The sequence below is a fragment of the Callithrix jacchus genome, chromosome 6, assembly GCF_049354715.1.
Source record: "Callithrix jacchus isolate 240 chromosome 6, calJac240_pri, whole genome shotgun sequence".
NCBI lineage: Eukaryota > Metazoa > Chordata > Mammalia > Primates > Cebidae > Callithrix > Callithrix jacchus.
In genome coordinates this window covers 139,401,063-139,421,824 of record NC_133507.1, presented here as the reverse complement: position 1 = coordinate 139,421,824, position 20,762 = coordinate 139,401,063, and the positions used below count along the sequence as shown (strand labels likewise).

Here is a 20,762-nt window from a genome sequence, read left to right as displayed (position 1 = left end):
TATAGCACTTAACAGGATGTTTTAGAACCATGGGGCAGAGTGAGGCTGAGTGGAAATCAGAGGTCTGTGTCTGGGCATGAGGCTTAGGGGTTGGGCTGGTTTGAACATCAAGTTCATCTCAAGTTGCCATTTTTACCCTGTAAGCTGCTATCGGGGTCAGGGTGGTTACATAACTTTCCTAAGGTCACAAGGCAGCACGCAAGACATTGGCTCTAAGTCAGGCATGCCTGAGTCCAAATCCATTTGAATCTCTTCCTTACCTCACGGGGTAATGCCTCCCTTCAAGGCTCCTAGGCTTGACAGGTAGTGATGATCGAAGGGCCTTCAATTCCCTGCAGAGCAATCGCCTAGTACTGTCCTCAGAGATGAACATGATTAAATTACAATAAATTTAGAACCTGGGAAACTTGGACATCCATCAAGACTTCCCACATTGACATCCTCTCCTTATCCCCTTCAGGGACTGGCTCTCCTCTGCTGCTAGAAAAAGTCCTGCTGAAGTTCTGCCTCTGGGTTAGGGCTGGGCTTCCTTTTGGCCTGGTGAAGTTTCTGATTTGTTCCTGGGTGTGGCCTCTGTTCATTGCAGTGGTCATTGTGGCCATCCCCCAGCTTCTGAGCACTGGGATTCCTAAAGGAAGGCCACAGTAGAAGGAAAGAGTCTTTCCTGTTTTTGTTCTAGTTTGTAATTTTGAGATTCATCAAAGTGCCATTTATTAATGCATTTGTTTATAAGTACAACATAAGAAAAAAATTGGTTTAATTTTGACTTTGTTTAGAAGAATCTTCTAGACAACTTACGTCACCACTTAAAATCAGGACCATTTTTAGCATGATTGTTATTACAACTCAGAGAAAAAAGATTCTAGAACCAAAGTTCCCTAAGAAGGCCTGAATTCCCTAAACATACAAGAGTTATGCAAGAAATATATGTGTCCCTTGGCATTTCTTAGATGCTGTTTTATTTCAAAGGCAGAAGGAGCTTACTTCTTCTTTATAAAGACCAGTACAACTCTCTTTGGATGGAAATATATTCACTAATAAAACCTTAAATCTGGGAAGGATCTTTGCAAGCATACAGGCCAGTGATTTTCAAATATATTTCATGAAAACCTGGGGCCTCATGAAGGAGTTTCAGGGATACTGCAACATTTATTTTATCCACATTTTATTCTAAAAATATGTAAACCACTTTAAAAGTTCTAATAAAAGCAACATGTATTAGACACCACACTTTAATGTATTTGAGAATTCCAAAAAGTTAACTTGGGTTGCCAGGTGGTTAGGCACTGTTAGTTACTATAAAAAAATTACACAATGGTTTCAGTAAAATAATAGAACAAAGCCTAAAATTGGTGTTATTGAATGCTGGACAACTCTCCTTCAAGCAGAGACATGGAGTCCCCGACTTATTCCTTCTTACGGCTCCACCATCTTCCACTCAAGACTTTCAAGTTGTCTGTGTTCCTCTGCATTGAGGCAACAGAAAGGAAAGGAACATGAGAGATTGGGTGTCCAAGGCTCTTTGGGTGCAGCGCACATCCAGCACTTGATCTTAGCCAAAAGACCGAGAAGCGATGCAGCGCACATCCTTCCTTTCACATGCTATTGGCTAGAAATCTGTCACATGGCCTCATCTAACTTTAAGGGACTCTAGGAAATGTTGTCCACCTGTCTGAGAAGAAGGGAAAGAACTGGGCTTGGAAAACAGCTAACCTGTCTCTGCTTTACTTTAGAGTTATCTCTCCTAGGCACGTACTTACATACTTGGAAATCAGATCTGTTGATCTTAGGAATAACCATTTTTTTTTCTGAGATGGGGTCCTGCTCTGTTGCCCAGACTGGAGTGCAGTGTCATGATCCTGGCTCACTGCAGTCTCAACCTTCTGGGCTCAAGCGATCCTCCCACAGCAACTTCCCGAGTAGCTGTGACCAGAGGTGCAAGCCACTGTGCCCAGCTAATCTTTTAAATTTTTTGTAGATATAGGGTCTCACTATGTTGCCTAGGCTGGTTTTAAACTCCTGGCCTCAAGTGATCCTCTCATCCTGGCCTCCCAAAGTGCTGGGATTACTGGTACGAGTTACCATGCCCAGCCTGAATAATCATTCTTAAACCATTTATCTGTGTGAATCTGAATTTTGAGACTGTATGATTAAGGTGTCAGATTAATAAAAGATGTCAGCTTTTATTCATAGTTCTGGACGTGATATTTTTGTATTCATGAAAACAGCCTCATTTGTCTCATTGCTCATGTAAATATCAAATAAATCTTATATGTTTGAACTTAAGAAATGTTTTTGCTCATAAAATGCTACTTTTCATATGCTCTATAAATTATGAAGTTTTACTGCTAAAAAGCCTTGAAAAAAAAAAACACTAATCAAGTGCAATGTCCTTATCTTATAGGAAATTGAGGCACAGAGAGAATAGGACACTCGCCCATGGTCCTGGTCATACACTGATAAAGAAACAGCTGGTACTTGAATTCAGACTTCCAGACTCTTAGGTAAGTGTTTTTTCTTCCATTTCAACTTGTTCCCGGCCTTCATGGCCCTCATAACTCAGATGTTTTTCAGCCCATTTTCACTTTCTCAATCTTCAAGGGAGAGAACAGCTGAAGGGTAAGGGTTGTTAAATCTGTCATGAGATTTAATGTCTCACATTTTTGGTCCAGCTGCTTCATGAATCAGTATTCAACCAGCACTTATTGACCATTTATTATATGCCACACGTGATGCTGGGAGCTGACGATGCAGTGATGCAATCAGCATCTTTCCAGAAGGATCTTGTAGTCCAGCAGAGGAGCCAGATAATCAATACACCATGGAACAAAAGTAGAAATGTATATATTTGCAAATAGGTACTATGAAGGAAATAAGAAAAGGAGGAAATGGAGAAAAACTAGGTAAGGTGCCCTCCTTCAGTTGAAGAGATTAGGAGCCAATGAAGTCCTTGGCTTGGTTCTGGACACATTCCAGGCTTGGGCGTGTGAACAAGCCATGGTCCTGGAAGTAATGGCATCTTTCCCCTGTGAACATTACCAGTGAGATTCTTGGCCTGAGAATGTAGGTCCTCAGTGTTTTTGTGGCATAAGCAGCATAAAACTGTCGGAGGTTGCAGAATGTGCACAGATGTTGAAATAAGTATAAATAATTAAAAGATGAAAGTAAGTCAAGCTTCCTCCAAGAACTAAATAAGGAAAGAGTTTTCCCCGATGGCTGAAGAAGTAGCTAAGTGAAATATCAAAGACAAATAGCTTTTCCATTTTCTTAAAGGAGGAGGTTATGAAAAAATTTTATTAAATATTAATTGACATACTTGCTGCGTTTCCCTTCTATCTGAGTTTTTGTATCTGCAACCTGTTCTGGCATCTTCCTATGAAGACAGATGAGGCAAGACTATGCAGGTGGTGGGTACTGAGATGGATACAGACTAGGGAGCAGTGGGCATAGATGGAAGTGTGTATGTGGTGTGTATGTTGGGCTGCACGTCCAGGAGGTCATGATGGGCATCCTTATGAGCTTCTCAGAAAGGGGACGATGTGCTGGGGGGGATCATGCAATACCTTAGAATGACAGGGTCCTAGATGAGAAAGGGGTCTTAAAGAGCACCTATGGGTTCAATCTTCCTCCCACCCTGCCTTGTTTTCTATGCAAGAAGACTGACACCAGTGAGAGAAAATGAAGCACTCAGGCATGCACAGCGAGACGGTGATTGGAGCCAAGACCAGATCTCAGCACTCTCATTTCTACCCCAGACCTGCTCCAAGACTCTATGAGCCTTCATTGAGAAGCATGGGAGTAGGGATTAGTCTAATTGAAAAAAGAATTCAGGTCGAGTGCAGTGGCTCACGCCTGTAATCCCACCACTTTGGGAGGCTGAGGTGGGCAGATCACATGAGGCCAGGAGTTTGAGACCAGCCTGGCCAACATGATGAAACCCTGTCTCTACTAACAAAAAATAATACAAAAATTATTCAGGCATGGTGGTGCACCTCTGTAATCCAGCTACTCAGGAGGCTGAGACATGAGAATCACTTGAACTCAGGAGGCAGAGGTTGCAGTGAGCCGAGATTGGGCCACTGCACTCCAGTCTGGGTGACAGAGTGAGTGAGAGTGTCTCAAAAAAAAAAGAAGAGAATTTGATTCCAGAACAGAAGGCCTTATCTTCCCCCTGCTTTGGAAGCCAGAGTGATGTGGCTAACACAGAAAAGAGATGAGGACTGGAAATGTACAGCCCGATGTGGCAACTGTAGCCTTGTGGCTACAGACAGCATGAGATCAGATGGAGGATGGGGTGAATGAGGCAATTGTCTTCCAACATCTCAAGTTGAAATTAAGTTCCTGGCGAGAACCATATATGCACTCATATTTTACGGGTACAATGATACTTTTATTTATTTTAGTGAGATTTTCTTTTTCTTTCCTTCTCTGAAAACATTTGAGTAAGTTTGTATAAAGAAGTAGGGTTAATTTATTTTGAATGAGGACAAGGAATCCAGCATAATATTTTTTGAGCCTTTGAAGAGCCATGTCATGTTTCTTTTCACTCTATGCATTCTCTTGGCTTCAAGCACCACTGGCATGTGTGTGAGTCATAAGTCCACATTCCTCTTGTGGGTACCATTGGCTGGATAGCCGTCTTCATCTCCCATGGTAATAGCAAACTCAACGTGATTTTTCTGTCTTAGGCTGAGTTTTCCAGAAAGTAGAGCCTGAGACAAAGACTTACATATTGCCTTAGTCATGGTTCTCCAGAGAACAGAACCAAAAGGATGTGTGTGTGTGTGTGTAAATAAATACAGCATTTATTGTAAGGAATTGGTGCATGCAATTATGGAGACCGGCAAGTCCAGAATCTGTAGAATGGGTTGCCAGGCTGAAGACCCAAGCAGAGTTGATGCCACAGCTTAAGTCTGACTTCTATCTGCTGCGTAATTCTTTTATGCTTTGGGAAGGGCCGTCTCTTCTTGTATTTAGGCCTTCCACCAATTAGGTGAGCCCCATCCACATTACGGAAGGCAGTCTTCTTCACTCAAATCCACTGGCTTTACTGTGAATCTTATTTAAGAAATACCCTCACAGAAACATCCAGAATAATGTCTGACCACAGGTCTGGGCACCATGACCCAGCCAAGTTGACACATAATATTAATCTTCACATATGCGAATAGCTCATGTGGGAAAGTGATCCCAAGGAGAAGTGAGGGAAAAGGAGCAGGAAACAAGGACGTGGAGAGATCCAGAACACAGATGAATTCCCATGTGGATCACGGGCAACTGGCTGATCCAGCAGCTGGGTTGGGGAAGCACTTTTACAGATCTCAGCCTCTGCTGGTTACCTTGAAAGCAGAAATCATGTCCGGTCGTCTCCTGACATGCATGTCACAGAAGGCTCAGCTTGGACCAAAATAGGTGCTCAGGAGGATATGTACAGATGCGGTGCAGAAGGGACTATGCTTTGAACCTTCGTGGAAGGACCTCCTACCTGATACCCTGATGCAGAAGGCTGGGGAATCATCATTTTATGTCCTCTGGCTGAGTTTCAGAATAGGCAAGGGCCTTGGTTACCTGGATCGTGTTAGGGATAGACCTGGCTCAACAAAGAGGGGTTGGGGAGAATCCATGTGCCTCAGTGGAGGCCCCCTTTTTTTTATGTTGAGGGCCTTAAGAAGCCCAAGTGTAGGTTAAGCAGAAGCTGAGTTCTTGAGGTCTATCCAGAGGAGGTTAAGTTTTGGCCCGTTTGTTTCCGGAAGAGCCAGTGCTTCTAGGTTCTGAAGATTTGTTCCCTAATCTCTGCTTACAGGACTCCAAGTGGCTGGAGTCTGCATGAAAGGGGCCTTTGTCTGATATGGGAATGGCTTTGGGGGCTAATCTCTCCTTGGATGCGTTTTAATTTATTTTAGTGACTGCCTCCTGTCAGGCTTTTCTTCTGTGAGGGGGTTTGTTAAAGAGATTAGGAGGAGTGAACCTGAGCCCCTGAGCCTTGCCTTCCTCTGAGGTTGCTGTTACAGGAAAAATAGTGTTCTGCAAAATGTATTAGAATGCTCTGGGAGTGAGTGGGGAAGGAGCAGAGTGGAGAGCAGGAAAAATAGATAGCTAATAAACACACTCCGTATAAGCACTCTGCATGTACTTACACAGAGCTCACTCACCAGCCTTCTGCAGTTCCCCCCAGCCCCTACCACCAGTGGTGGGAGTCAAAGCAGACAAGACAGAATGATGTCATCCCCAGGACATTGTCCTTTCTCTCGTCCCTCTCTCCCTTGTCTCTAGTTTTGTATAAACACAGCTGTTTGTGAGGAATGCTGGCTTGGGAAAACATAAACTGTCTGCATTAATGACCTTCCTGCCAAACACCCCTTCCTACTGAACGTGGGAGACTGGAATGCTTTCAGCCCAGCAGGCTGATAGTCTTCATGTCTGCAACACCTGGTTTTTCAGCTTTCTGCTTGGGCCTGGGGTGACCAGACTCAGAGACTGTGCAAAGCCCGACAGGCTGGACAGAAGTTCACCGGCGCACTGGTTGCAGGTGATACTTAGACCACCTGTGGAAGATTCCTAGGGGACTGCAGAGAGGAGAGGAGGGTGTCTCTTTTCCAGGCTTGGGGAATTTAGGGTGGATGTTGGAGGGATAGAAGAGATCCACAGTAGATACAGGTGCTGTCTGATATGCCAACTTTGCCCACTGGGAAGCCAAGGGGGAAGAAAATAGCAATGGGGCCAATAGCTTTGGGCCTCTACTTAGTGTCAAACTATTGAACGGGGCATTAGGGACAACCCCACCCTCATCATAGCAACTCACCCCAGCTTCTGGTACGTTTACAGTCACCATTTGGGACCAAAAGCCTTTCATCCTTTCAAAGAGTAGGATGCAGGGGTGGCTAAAGGGAGAACCCAAGCTTGAACTCATGCAGTCCAGTTTCTTTTGAAATCCCAAAGTACTGTGGTCCATAGTAATTTACTGACGGTGGTTTTACATTTCCAGATGAAGACCTCAGGGCCTTGGAGGTTAGGATGGTTTTTATTCAAGCTACTGAACTGGCATTTTGGCTGAGAACATGTTTGCTTCCTGGCCCCTTGCCCCCAGCCCAGTCTACTAAATCTCTCTCTGTGCCCTACTCTCTCACGTGGTTTTGTGACCACAGCCGCAAAGAAGTAATGAGTGCTTGCTGGGCCTCCCTTTCCAAGGGTCAGGCACCTTAGATGGGTCCCAGGACAGCTGTCATTGTGGAATGAATGTGATTCAGTGCTAGAGAGGTGGGGTGGATGAGGAGCTAACAATCTTCTGGAGTGTCCTCTTGGGTTTCCATGGGGAGAGAAGACAAGTCTTCGCCCTTGTTTCCATGCTAAGTAGAAATCACAGAGGCATACCACTGGGCTACTGGTTACCTCTCTACAAGTTGCCAAGAAATATGTACATCTGTAACCCACATGTACTGACTTCCTGCTGTGTGTTGGGCAGGGTGCTAAGATGCTTTGCATCTGTTCCAATTTTATCTTTGCACCAACACAGTGTTACTAGGTGGTGCTATTTTATAATTAACAATGAAGAAATTGAGAAAGGTAGTTTCAGAAATGCTATTTATTGAGTCAGTGATGCAGCCAGGAATCACAGAACTTTGAATTTTAATGTCTATACATTCCAAGAATCAGAAAATTGAAGAGGTAGCAATGATCACAACAAACCAGATAGATAGACAAAAGTGGCAATTGCCTGTGTGAGGTGATTTGAGGAATAAAAATACCATCCCTCACCTTCCCAAATATTCCTCCTACAGCCTGAAACCCATTACAGTTATTCCTTTGAGTTAAGCATTGCCCTCTGGTTTTGCTGTGTGTTTGAATGCAAGTATTTTTAGCAAGTCATTAAGCAATTAAAATGGTTTATTAAAATATCCTCATTTTCTTTTAAAATATTTTATTTTAAATTAATTGCATTCCTTGTAAGGTAATACTTAACAGAAAGTAGTTTGTATCAGAAAAAAATGGCTGAGGGGGACCTCTTAAGGGAGTTGAGAAGTGTTAATCTTTGACATTTATATTATAAGTGCATTTAAAGTAATTCCTAGAAACTGATAAAATCTGTTAGGAGCAATGGATTTCTCTTTCTCACTTTTCTTAAGTAGTAGAAAATTTTACCCTTCTGATCTGAAAAAGAGATAGACATGGGTGTTAACTTTCTGAGATATACCTACATAATTGTAATCCCTTGAGATTCTGCTTCAGGGAAGGTAAAAGAAGGAAGTTGAAAGATACGTTGGGCCAAAGCTTCAAACGTGAAAAGATGAGATGATATTGGTAAAAGCACTTGGACAAACCCTAGAGTTAAATGAATAGCAGCTACTGTTATTCCTCATAAGAATTATATTGACAATGAAGGAAGAAAATGAGATAAATCATTTCCTAAGGCAGTATTCCCAAAAGCTTTCTGCAGATTACTATGTCTTTTTTCTTTCTTTCTTTTTATTTTGAGATGGAGTTTTGCTCTTGTTACTTAAGCTGGAGTGCAATGGCACGATCTCAGCTCACTGCAACCTTCGCTTCCTGGATTCAAGTGATTTTCCTGTCTCAGACTCTCGAGTAGCTGGGATTACAGGCCCGTGCTAATTTTTTTTTTTTGTATTTTTAGTAGAAACGCAGTTTCACCACATTAGCCAGGCTGGTCTCAAACTCCTGACCTCAGGTGATCTGCCCATGTTGGCCTCCCAAAGTTTTGGGATTACAGATGTGAGCCACTGCGCCTGGCCTGTCTTGGGTTTTTAGTATGTGCTACATGATTGCAGTGTTTTCTGGTTAAACACATTTGGAAAACACTGGGTTAAACAAAGTTAAGCGAGTTTCTTTACTATAGGAGTTATCAGAACTTATAGTTATACATAGTAATTCTCCCAGGGGGTAGACCGTATAGTATAGAGGCTTTCCTAAATTTATTTGACCAGCACAGAATCCTTTTTTGAGGAATGGGGGATGGGTGGAATTTCATGAAACCCAGTATTCCCTGGAACATAGTATGAGAAACACAGCTCTAATCAATAGTCCCATTGGCTATAAGAGCTTTTGACACTAAGATGTCTTGAAGCCTTAGGAAAGCAGGGGATTATATTCCTAGTTAAGAGGAGATACAGAGTTATAGATGTACAGACAATTATTTACATTCATATTAGTGAATATGCATTGGGAATTGAATAAAAAGGCATTTTGACTGGGCCGTTTAAGCCCATTTCAAAACTCTAAGATGTGCCAGGATCCCAAGCTTCAGTAGAACTGTGTCAGAGAGACAGGCATTGGGCAGTAAGTAGCCCTATCCTTCAACCCTGCTCATCGAGGGCTTGCCTCAGCTCTCTCTCCCCTCCAAGCCATTCTAGTCACTACTGTTAATCTCGGCAGATCTCTGATCATGTCACAACCCCAGGTATGCAAAGTTAAATTTGGGTTCTCTAGTCTGACATGTAGAGCCCTTCACTTTTTGGCCCTGCAATTATGACATGGTGGTTCAGATAGTCTGAATTCAAATCCTAGCTTCGCTGCTTAATAGGGATACGAGCTTGGGCAAATTATTTAAATTCTCCATGCTGGAGAGAGATTTAATAGACTGGGCTGGGGTCGAGGGGCCAGGAAGCAAGCATGCTTTCAGCTAAAATGCCAAGTTCAGTTTTTTTCACCAGTAAAATGGGAGTAGAAGCATCACCTTACTTGCTTAACTGAGTCATGAGGCTTCAACAGAGACCACCTGCCATATATTAAGAGCTCAATGTTGCTATCACTGACATCTTGCCTGGGTACCCTGTGTGTACTCTTAGCTCTGGCTTCAGCTAAAAGCAGAAACTCACCCTGCATTTCTCCATATTTGATCATGTCCTTTCCTCCGCTTCAAATGCCTTGCCTATTCTCATCTTGGCTTGAACAGCAACAACAAAAAACCCAGCAAGATGTATTTCCATCCTGCTTGCCCCATGAGACCTTCATGGATTTCCCAACTTTCCCTCCTTTAAATCCCCCACATTCTTCTGTAGGTTTCTTAGACTTTGAACGTCCAGCTTTGTATTTTTGTCTTGTGTAATTTATTTTATCCTTGGGAAGATGTTGCATTTTCCTTTGATTTTCTGATGCCTGGTCTGATGTCCTTCATCAACTGGATTTTCACTGAAGGTTGGCTGAACTGTTACGTTTCAGGGCATTCTACTGAGATACAGATACTCCCTTAGTGAAACTATCTCTTTTTTTTCCCTTCACTTTAAAAAAAAATTGTACTTTAGGTTCTGGGGTTCATGTGCAGATCATGCAGGACTGTTGCATAGGTACATACATGGCAATGTGGTTTGCTGCTTCCATTCCCCCATCACCCATATCTGTTTCTCCCCATGTTATCCCTCTCTACTTCTCCACCCTCCTGCTGTCCCTCCCTTGGCCCCCCCCTCCACAGACCCCAGTATGTGGTGCTCCCCTCCCTGTGTCCCTGTGTTCTCATTGTTCAACACCCACCTATGAGTGAGAACATGCGGTGTTTGATTTTCTGCTCTTGAGTCAGTTTGCTGAGAATGATGGTTTCCAGATTCATCCATGTCCCTACAAAGGACATGGACTCATCATTTTTTATGGCTGCATAGTATTCTATGATGTATTTGTCCCACATTTTCCTTGTCCAGTTTATCACTGATGGTCATTTGGGTTGGTTCCAGGTCTTTGCTATTGTAAACAGTGCTGCTATGAACATATCTGTGCATGTGTCTTTATAATAGAACAATTTATAATCCTTTGGATATATACCCAGTAATGGGATTGCTGGGTCAAATGGAATTTCTATTTCTAGGTCCTTGAGGAAGTGCCACACTGTCTTCCACAATGGTTGAACTAATTTACACTCCACATCCTCTCCAGCATCTGTTTCCAGATGTTTTAATGATTGCCATTGTAACTGGCATAAGGTGGTATCTCAATGTGGTTTTGATTTGCATTTCTGTAATAATCAGTGATGATGAGCATTTTTTCCTATATTTGTTAGTCCTCATATATGTCTTCTTTTGAAAAGTGTCTGTTCATTCCTTTGCCCACTTTTGGATGGGTTTGTTTGTTTTTTTCTTGTACGTCTGTTTTAGTTCTTTGTAGATTCTGCATATTAGCCCTTTGTCAGATGGGTAGATTGCAAAAATTTTTTCCCATTCTGTTTGTTGTCAGTTCACTCTAATGATTGTTTCTTTTGCTGTACAGAAGCTCTGGAGTTTAATTAGGTCCCACGTGTCTATTTTGGCTTTTGTTGCCAATGCTTTTGGTGTTTTAGTCATGAAGTCCTTACCTATGCCTATGTCCTGGATGGTTTTGCCTAGGTTTTCTTCAATTTTTTTTTATGTTGTTAGGTCTTACGTTTAAGTCTTTAATCCATCTGGAGTTAATTTTAGTGTAAGGCATCAGGAAGGGGTCCAGTTTCTGCTTTCTGCACATGGCTAGCCAGTTTTCCCAACACCATTTATTAAACAGGGAATCCTTTCCCCATTGCTTTTTTTGACTGGTTTGTCAAAGATCAGTTGTTTGTAGATGTGTGGCATTGCCTCCAAGGCCTCTGTTTTGTTCCATTGGTCTATATCTCTGTTTTGGTACCAGTACCATGCTGTTTTGATTACTGTAGCCTTGTAGTATAGTTTGAATTCCAATAGTGTGATGCCTCCTGCTGTGTTCTTTTTGCTTAGAATTGACTTGGCTATGCGGGCTCTCTTTTGGTTCCATATGAAGTTCAAGGTGGTTTTTTCCAGTTCTGCGAAGAAGGTCAGCGGTAGCTTGATAGGGATAGCGTTGAGTCTGTAAATTACTTTGGGCAGTATGGCCATTTTCATGATATTGATTCTTCCTAACCATGAACATGGAATGTTTCTCCATCTGTTTGTGTCCTCTCTTATTTCGTTGAGCAGTGGTTTGTGGTTTTCCTTGAAGAGGTCCCTTATGTTCCTTGTAAGTTGTATTCCTAGGTATTTTATTCTCTTTGTAGCAATTGTGAATGGCAGTTTGTTCTTGATTTGGCTCTCTTTAAGTCTGTTATTGGTGTATAGGAATGCTTGTGATTTTTGCACATTGATTTTATATCCCGAGACTTTGCTGAAATTGCTTATCAGTTTCAGGAGATTTTGGGCTGAGATGATAGGGTCTTCTAAATATACAATCTTGTCATCTGCAAATAGAGACAATTTGACTTCCTCATTTCCTAATTGAATACCCTTTATTTTTTTTCTTGCCTAATTGCTTTGGTTAGAACTTCCAAACTATACTGAATAGGAGTGGTGAGAGAGGGCATCCTTGTCTAGTGCTGGATTTCAAAGGGAATGCTTCCAGTTTTTGCCCATTCAGTATGATATTGGCTGTAGGTTTGTTGTAAATAGCTTTTACTGTTTTGATATATGTTCCTTTGATATCTAGTTTATTGAGAGTTTTTAGCATAAAGTGCTGTTGAATTTTGTCAAAGGCCTTTTCTGCATCTATTGAGATATCATGTGGTTTTTGTCTTTGGTTCTGTTTATGTGTGGATTACGTTTATAGACTTACATATGTTGAACCAGGCTTGCATCCCTGGGATGAAGCCTACTTGGTCGTGATGGATAAGCTTTTTGATGTGCTGTTGCAATCAGTTTGCCAGTATTTTATTGAAGACTTTTGCATCTGTGTTCATCATGGATACTGGTCTGAAGTTTCATTTTTTTGTTGGGTCTCTGCCCGGTTTTGGTATCAGAATGATGTTGGTCTCATAAAATAATTTGGGAAGGATTCCTTCTTTTTGTATGGTTTGGAATAGTTTCAGAAGGAATGGTACCATCTTCTCTTTGTACAACTGGTGGAATTCAGCTATGAACCCATCTGGACCTGTACTGTTTTTGGTTGGTAGGCTATTAATTGCTGCCTCAACTTCAGCCCTTGTTATTGGTCTGTTCAAGGTTTCAGCTTCTTCCTGGTTTAGGCTTGGGAGGGTGCAAGTGTCCAGGAATTTATCCATTTCTTCCAGGTTTACTGGTTTATGTGAATAGAGTTGTTTGTAATAATATGATAGTTTGTATTTCTGTGGAATCAGTGGTGATATCCCCTTTATCATTTTTTATTGCATCTGTTTGATTCTTCTCCCTTTTCTTTTTTATTAATCTGGCTAATGATCTGTCTATTTTGTTGATCTTTTCAAAAAACCACCTCCTGGGTTTATTAATTTTTTTGAAGATTTTTTTGTGTCTCTATCTCCTTCAGTTCTGCTCTGATCATAGTTATTTCTTGTCTTCTGCTAGCTCTTGAGTTTTTTTGATCTTGTTCCTCTAGCTCTTTCAATTTTGATGAGAGGGTCTTGATTTTAGATCTTTCCTTTCTTCTCATGTGGGCATTTATTGCTATAAATTTCCCTCTAGACACTGCTTTAAATGTATCCCAGAAATTCTTGTACATTGTGTCTTTGTTCTTGTTGGTTTCAAAGAACATCTTTATTTCTGCCTTCATTTCATTGTTTATCCAGTTGACATTCAGGAGCCAGTTTTTCAGTTTCCATGAAGTTGTGCAGTTTTGAGTTAGTTTCTTAATTCTGAGTTCTAACTTGATTGTCCTGTGGTCTGAGAGACTGTTATGATTTCCATTCTTTTGCATTTGCTGAGGAGTGATTTACTTCCAATTATGTGGTCGGTTTTAGAGTAGGTGTGATGTGGTGCTGAGAAGAATGTATATTCTGTGGATTTGGGGTGGAGAGTTCTGTAAATGTCTGTTAGATTTGCTTGGTCCAGGTTTGAGTTCAAGTCCTGGATATCCTTGTTAATTTTCTGTCTCATTGATCTGTCTAATATTGACAATGGGGTGTTAAAGTGTCCCACTATTATTGTATGGGAGTCTAAGTCTCTTTGTCAGTCAGTAAGAACTTGCCTTATGTATCTGGGTGCTCCTGTATTGGGTGCATGTATATTTAAGATTGTTGGTTCTTCTTGATGTATTAATCCTTTTACCATTATGTAATGCCCTTCTTTGTCTCTTTTTATCTTTGTTGGTTTAAAGTTCATTTTATCAGAGATTAGGATTGCAACTCCTGCTTTTTTTTGCTCTCCATTTGCTTGATACATCTTTCTCTGTCCCTTTATTTTTAGCCTATGTGTGTCCTTGCACATGAGATGGATTTCCTGAATACAGCAAACCAATGGGTCTTGACTTTTTTTCCAATTGGCCAGTGTGTCTTTTAATTGGGGCATTTAGCCCATTTACATTTAGGGTTAATATTGCTATATGTGAGTTTGATCCTGCCATTTTGATGCTAGCTGGATGTTTTGCCCATTAGTTGACACATTTTCTTCATTGTATCTATGTTCTTTACTATTTGGTACATTTTTGGAGTGGCTGGTACTGGTTGTTCCTTTCTATGCTTAGTGCTTCTTTCAGGAGCTCTTGTAAAGCCAGCCTGGTGGTGATGAAATCCCTGAGCAATTGCTTGTCCGTAAAGGATTTTATTTCTCCTTCACTTTTGAAGCTTAGTTTGACTGGATATGAAATTCTAGGTTGAAAGTTCTTTTCTTTTAGGATGTTGAATATTGGCCCCCACTCTCTTCTGACTTGTAGGGTTTCTGTGGAGAGATCCTCTGTAAGTCTGATGGACTTCCCTTTGTAGGTAACCTGAAGAGAAAGTGACCTTTCTCTCTCGCTTCTCTTAGCATTTTTTCCCTTCATTTCTACCCTGGTGAATCTGATGATTATGTGCCTTGAGGGTGCTCTTCTTGAGGAATATCTTTGTGGTGTTCTCTGTATTTCCTGGACTTGAATGGTGGCCTGCCTTGCTAGGTTGGGGAAGTTCTCCTGGATAATATCCTGAACAGTGTTTTCCAGCTTGGATTCATTTTCTCCATCACATTCAGGTACACCTATCAAACGTAGATTAGGTCTTTTCACATAATTCCATATTTCTTGGAGGATTTGTTCATTTCTTTTCACTCTTTTTCCTCTACTCTTGCCTTCTCATTTTATTTCATTGAGTTGATCTTCAGTCTCTGATATCTCTTCTTCTGCTTGGTCAATTCTGCTATTGAAACTTGTGTATGCCTTGTCAAGTTCTCGTGCTGTGTTTTTTGGCTCCATCAAGTCATTTATATTCTTCTCTAAGCTGTTTATTCTAGTTAGCATTTCGTCAGACCTTTTTTCAAGGTTCTTAGTTTCTTTTTATTGGGTTAGCACATGTTCTTTTAGCTCTAAGAAGTTTGTCATCACCCACCTTCTGAAGCTTCTTTCTGTCAATTCATCAGATTCATTCTCTATCCAGCTTTGACCCCTAGCTAGTGAGGAGTTGTGATCCCTTGGAAGAGGAGAGGCATTCTGGTTTTTGGTGTTTTCATCCTTTTTGTACTGGTTTCTTCCCATCTTCATGGCTTTATCTACCTGTGGTCTTTGTAGTTGGTGACTTTTGGTTGGGATCTCTGAGTGGACATCCTTTGTGTTGATGTTTAAGCTATTTCTTTCCATTTCTTAGTTTTCCTTCTAACAGTCAGGCTCCTCTGCTGCAGGCTGCTGGAGGTCTACTCCAGACCTGTTGCCTGGGGATCACCTGCAGGGGGTGCAGAACAGTAAGGGTTGTTGCCAGTTCCTTCTTCTGTTATCTTCATCCCAGAAGGGTACGTGCCAGATGTCAGCATGAACTCTCCTTTATGAGGTGTCTCTTTCGGTATATGGGGGTTGAGGAGCTGCTTGAGGAGACAGTCTGTCCCTTATAGGAGCTCCAGTGCTATGCTATTGAAAGTAATTATGCTTCATTTTCTCATATTCACTCCTCTTTTATTCTAGATAAACTCTGGAAACAGATAGAGCTCCGCAGAGCAGCTGGGACATTGTGGCCAGAGAGAATCCTTGGCTCAAAACTTAGATTTCTGGAGTCTCGTGAATTCCTCTGCAGGAGATGTGTAACTAAGAATACGTGGTCTGAAGTGACTTCGATGATTCTCTACTCCAATCTCCTTGTTTTTCAAATAGAGCATCTAAATGCTTCATATTTTGTTCCAAAGTGCTATGGTTTGAATGTGACTCTCAAAACACATGTGTTGGAAACTTAATCTCCAATGCTACAGTTTTGCGATGTGGGGCCTAATGAGAGGTGATTAGACCAAGAAGGTGGGGTGAATGGATTAGTGCTGTTATTATGGGAGTGGGCTTGTCCTTGCAGGAGTAGTTTCCTTATGAAAGTGCAAGGTTAGCTATTTGGCTCCACCCCTCCCCTCCCCTCCCCTCCCCTCCCCTATCCTCTCTCCCCTCCTCCTCCTCCTCCTCCTCCTCTTCCTCCTCTTCCTCCTCCCCCTCCTCCTCCTCCTCCTCCCCCCTCCTCCTCCTCCTCCTCCTCCTCCTCCTCCTCCTCCTCCTCCTCCTTCTTCTTCTTCTTCTTCTTTCTTTCTTTCTCTCTCTCTTTCTCTCCCTCTCACCTTCCACTATCGGATGATGTAGCAAGAAGTTCCTTGCCATATGCTGGCCCCTTGATCTTAGACTTCCCAGTCTCCAGAACTGTAAGAAAATTAATTTCTATTCTTTGTAAATTATCCAGTCTATGGCATTTTAAAAAGTAATAGCACAAAATAGACTAAGAAACAAAGGAATGGAAAATGATTTTGGGGTTGGAGTCCTGGTGGTCCAACAAGAGTGATTGCCTCCCATTTCCCTGGGTGAAGAGGAAGAAACTCATGTGTGCCTCCTAGGAAACACCGTGTTATTTTGTTGGGTTTCTTATTCTCACCTGCTTGCCACCTGTGTTCACTGCTAATCAGGGGCCCCAGCCGAAATATGGTAGTGTTGGGAAGAAGAAGTCTTGTACAATGAGATTTGATGTCCCTGTCCCACACAGACATGATCCCACTCTCAGAATGTGACCCAGTCTCTATCTGCCAGAAGTTCTGGCAGAAGAGCAGAGTTTCAGCACTATCTTGGGCCCTAGAATGGAATACATGGATTTCCCAAGGCAAAAAAGGACTGGTGGACGACCCCCAGTGAGAACTGGAGATCTCCACCCATTCTGCAAGGTGTTTCAGATGATGGCTGGAGGCAGAGGATGATGCACTTCTATCTTAGTGAATTTCTAGTGTCTCAGAGCCTCTGGCCTGTCCATAGAGCACAACTGTGCCTGTTCAGGGGGTGGCTCTAAAACATCCACTTTTATTCTCTCCTTCCCAAGAAACCTGGCCCTGCTCTTTGTTCAGATGATGAGGGGAACAGACAGGGATTGAGTAGAAGAGAAACAGATGAGGTTTGGAAATCGTCAATGGATTTATTAGGTAGACTATGAAGGTCAGCTAGGCAAGTATCATTGATCCTATTTTACACACGGAAACTGTGAGGATTAGAGAACATGTTGGCCAAGCTCCTTAAAGGTTGTAGGCAGAGACACACTAGGTCAAATTCAAAGATCAGTTCCTGGGGTTTATTTCAGACACATGAAGGAACGTGGAGTAGACTGGAATGTGGTCACTACAGCAGAGCAGCATAAGGAAACCTGGGCTTCCAGAACTGTGGGGTACAACACTGAGCAAACCCTTCACCTCATTTAGGATTCACCATGGTTTCCAGGAACTTGACTTCTTATATATGAATTTTAATTTACCTAGTCCTTGTGTTAGGATGTTTCCAATTGCAGAAAACAAAAAAGAGTCTCAAGCTGATTTAAATGATAGAGACATTTAAATCTCACATAAAGAAAGCTTAGAGGTAAGACAGACTCTCTGCCAAATATCTGGATTGCTCTTTGTGTGTGTAGTTTGCTCTTCTCTTTTCCTCTGGAAGGTTTGGTGTTGGCTCAGGCTGTCTTCCTTCATGGTTTCAAGAGGGGCTGCCAGGAGCAGCTGGGGAGTGTGCTTTCTTAGTTCATATATAGGCAGATAGGGAAAGCTTGGAATAAAAATCCCTCCTTTCCACCTGAATTGACCACCTTAGGCTGTGTATACTCACTTATGGACAACTAACATTGCCAGGGGAATACCCTGTGGTGATTGGCCTATACCTGAGTCCTTGAAGCAAACACTGGTCAGGAAGATGAGATTACCAGAACCCGCATCTGAAGGCACACAGGGTAAGAGGGGGAGGGTAGACACGAATAAAATTGAAGTGTCCTAGGAGAGAGAAAGGGGCGAGAGTTACTCAACAGATATCCAAGAGAGTCCACCACACCTAGCATTTAAGCATCCAAAGAGAGCTGTCAGGACCCGTGTGCCTGCTGTGAAGATGTCACATTGTCTCATCTCTGAGGTTTTTGGTCTTTTCCACCCTCAGCCAGCTGATACGGCTGCTCCCTTCTTCCTGGCCCAGAAAGTTGTGATGGGGTGGCAGTGTTGTTTTTTCTCAATACCTGAGGCATAAGCTGTAGTAACTTTTGCAGGAAATGACTTCATAAAGTGATTTTCCTCCAAAAGGAGCTACGTAACTGGCAGACTCCTGGGGCTTCCCTGTGGACTGGGTTCCAAAAGGTTCAGTCCCTTACCCAAGGTCATGTACTGTTGATTGTCAGAACCTGCACTAGAGATGGGTCTTTCCATTATACCAGGAAGGTGTCGGTGTGGTAGAAACAATGTCAGCCCTTTGGGGCTAAGCCCATGTGTAAAGAATGCGAATTTCCACCTTGGGCAACGTCCCTAATTTTTCTAGGCCCCAGTTTACACAGTGATATAGTAAGGGAATCTTACTGGAAAATATGGAAAGTACCTTCCAATTCTAAGAATGTATAAATAGCTTTAGATCATGGGCCTCTTCCAAGAACCTGACAACACTTGTTCTATTAGACCATTGAACTACAGATTATTTATTTAAATACTTTCCCAGGAGTGACCCAGAACATCCTACTTAATAAATGAGTTGTTAAATCATAAACAATATGGACAGGACTCATCATCATTATGCTTCTCAACCGAACATCCCTGGGGCCTTCTGGTTGCTTGGACACTCTGCCTAATGGAGTGTTGTCAGGGATTCCCTATGTGGGTGACCACCTTTCCAAGAATTAGAAACAACAGACTATGACAAACACTAGAGATCTGCTGGAAAAAAATGTGCTCTGTATGTGTTTGGGGGTGGGGGGCAGGGGTGGAGGGGGAGAATGAAATGGAACTATGAAAAACCAAAGAAATGTGCCTGCGTTCTTCTTTTGTCTCCCTTCCTTTCTTGGCGTCCTTGTTATCAGCCCCATACCACATCACTGTCAAGCTGTCAGCTTGTGGCTCACTAATTCCTACTTAACTAGCTGAAGTTTAGAGTGCTGTGTGTCCTGGAGTATTCATAGGAAATTCTAAAGCCTCCAGACTTAAAGGAATGTATGTAGGAAGGTGTAAGTAAGTGTAGCCTATCATCCCCAATGAAGCATCCCCCAATTTTTTTCCCCACAGTTTTACCCCAAAACTCTTGTCTTGGGTCTCTTTGGCTTGCCTTGAGTCAGTGCCCATTGCTATGACTTTGATTGGCCAGGCTCAAGCCAGGGGGTAAGAGCAGTGGAGTTAGGTACATCCTACCAAAGGACTGAGGATCTGGGACCAAGGGGCTCCCTAAAGCACATCCACAAAGGGAGGAGGTGACTTTATCCTAATGTCACAGACCAGTGGGAAGACAGCGCCTACCAGGAAAGCTTTTCAGAACTTGGGGTGTAAGCCCAGGAAGGCAGCCATATGTTCAGGTGGGACAGCCTGCTGTTCTTCCTTTTAAGATGGGACCTCAGAAAAGGTGAGGGTCCCTCAGTGTACACGGCAGAGTGGCAGGAAGGCCTGGGGAATGCAGCTGGGGAAGCGGTAACTGTTGAATTTAGTCTGGGCTGCTTACATGGAAATATCCACTGCAGTCTGAGTCATCTTTGCATCTACAGCTCAGAAAGGTGGAATCGTGCCCAGCAGGAGCCAGGATCTGCAAATAAAGCCGCCATCAGGTATACCATGTCCTAGAAGCATCTTAATGAGAGAGTGTGGCGCTGTGGTCAGCTGGCCGCAGGGTCACTGTAGTTCTCTGGATTTGCCAGCCCCTGCTGTCTGCTTTACCATGGCATATGTTAGCTCACGCAGGCTGACAATGCACCCCAGCAGGTCTCCGAGATACCTATAGAGGCTTTCCTCCTTCCGAGCCCTCCTGGTAGCATGGCCGCCTGTCCCCATTGCAACTTGTTCTGCAGTGCAGGGAACTGGGATGTTGCCAACATTCAGCTTTGTTCTTTGTATTAATGGAGACTTTCTCAGAGAGATCTGAGACCACCTCTGACACAAGGTCTCATCTAGTTGGGACAGTGGAGATGAGCCCTCCCCTTAATTTCTAGGGGGCAACTCAGTGACTCTTACCACCTTCTAGGTAAAAGGAAAGAGAACCCATCAAACACCATGATCCTGAGCCTAAACCCATGGACAGTCATGGATTCCAGTGTCGGGGGAAACCAAAACTGTACGAGGGGCATTTGGTTATTTAGTTCTTGTGTTAAATTTTTTGCAGATGGAGGGGACTAGAACCCAGGACTTTGAAAGTATCAGTCACTGTTTTCCTTGCTTATTCCACCTCCCTGTTGACGTTCTCCAAGTGAAGTGACAGTGTAAAACAAGACAAAGGCACGGACAGCAAAGAGCACGGGGCTGGGAGCTGTGCGCCCATTTTTAGGTTGAACACGGGTCTCTCCTTGTGTTTCTTGATTGTAGGGTTGGAAATGCCAGCGCCACAGGGCGTGTTGGTCTTCTCGCTTGTTTCTCTTTGTACTTTTTTCCTGGAGGGCAGCTAAACTGAATCACAGAGAAGAGGTATCCCAGGTCACAAGCCACATCCTGGCTAAAGGAGGTGGG

The 20,762-nt window shown here is 42.8% G+C and overlaps 1 long non-coding RNA gene across 1 annotated transcript in view; it reads left to right on the top strand.

Annotated features, from left to right (window-relative positions):
• Positions 1-16,228, top strand: part of LOC103793942 (uncharacterized) — a 136,496-nt gene extending 120,268 nt beyond the window's left edge. The window contains exons 3-4 of the long non-coding RNA XR_004744864.3: positions 2,405-2,504; positions 15,772-16,228. This is a non-coding gene — a long non-coding RNA (uncharacterized LOC103793942). The remainder of the gene's footprint in view (positions 1-2,404; positions 2,505-15,771) is intronic.
• The last annotated feature ends 4,534 nt before the right edge of the window (positions 16,229-20,762 follow it).